We start from the raw sequence: 798 nt of genomic DNA, 5'->3' as shown, positions 1-798 counted from the left end.
GCCGACTTGGAGAGAGCACTCAATCATTGTGTGTGTCAGTGTATGGGTGTGTGAGTCAGTGTATGGGTGTGTGTGTGAGTGTGTGTGAGTATGGGTGTGTGAGTCAGTGTATGGGTGTGTGTGTGAGTCAGTGTATGGGTGTGTGTGTAAGTGTGTGTGAGTGTATGGGTCTGTGTGTGAGTGTGTCAGTGTAAGTGTGTGTTGGTGTGTGTAAGAATGAGAGTGTGTCAGTGTATGGGTGTGTTGGTGAGTGTGTCAGTGTATGGGTGTGTGTATGAGTGTGTGTCAGTGTATGGGTGTGTGTATGAGTGTGTGTGTGTGAGAATGAGTGTGTGTCAGTGTATGGGTGTGTGTATGAGTGTGTGTGTGTGAGAATGAGTGTGTGTCAGTGTATGGGTGTGTGTATGAGTGTGTGTGTGTGTGTGAGAATGAGTGTGTGTCAGTGTATGGGTGTGTGTATGAGTGTGTGTGTGTGAGAATGAGTGTGTGTCAGTGTATGGGTGTGTGTATGAGTGTGTGTGAGAATGAGTGTGTGTCAGTGTATGGGTGTGTGTATGAGAATGAGTGTGTGTCAGTGTATGGGTGTGTGTATGGGTGTGTGTGTGTGAGAATGAGTGTGTGTCAGTGTATGGGTGTGTGTATGAGTGTGTGTGTGTCAGTGTATGGGTGTGTGTAAGAATGAGTGTGTGTCAGTGTATGGGTGTGTGTATGAGTGTGTGTCGGTGTGTGTGTGTGAGAATGAGTGTGTGTCAGTGTGCTGCTAGTATAATCCCCTTCTCTTTCACAGATCAGCTTATC

This window comes from Lepisosteus oculatus, chromosome 4 (genome assembly GCF_040954835.1).
Source record: "Lepisosteus oculatus isolate fLepOcu1 chromosome 4, fLepOcu1.hap2, whole genome shotgun sequence".
Taxonomy (NCBI): Eukaryota; Metazoa; Chordata; class Actinopteri; order Semionotiformes; family Lepisosteidae; genus Lepisosteus; species Lepisosteus oculatus.
This window is presented reverse-complemented; position numbering follows the sequence as displayed.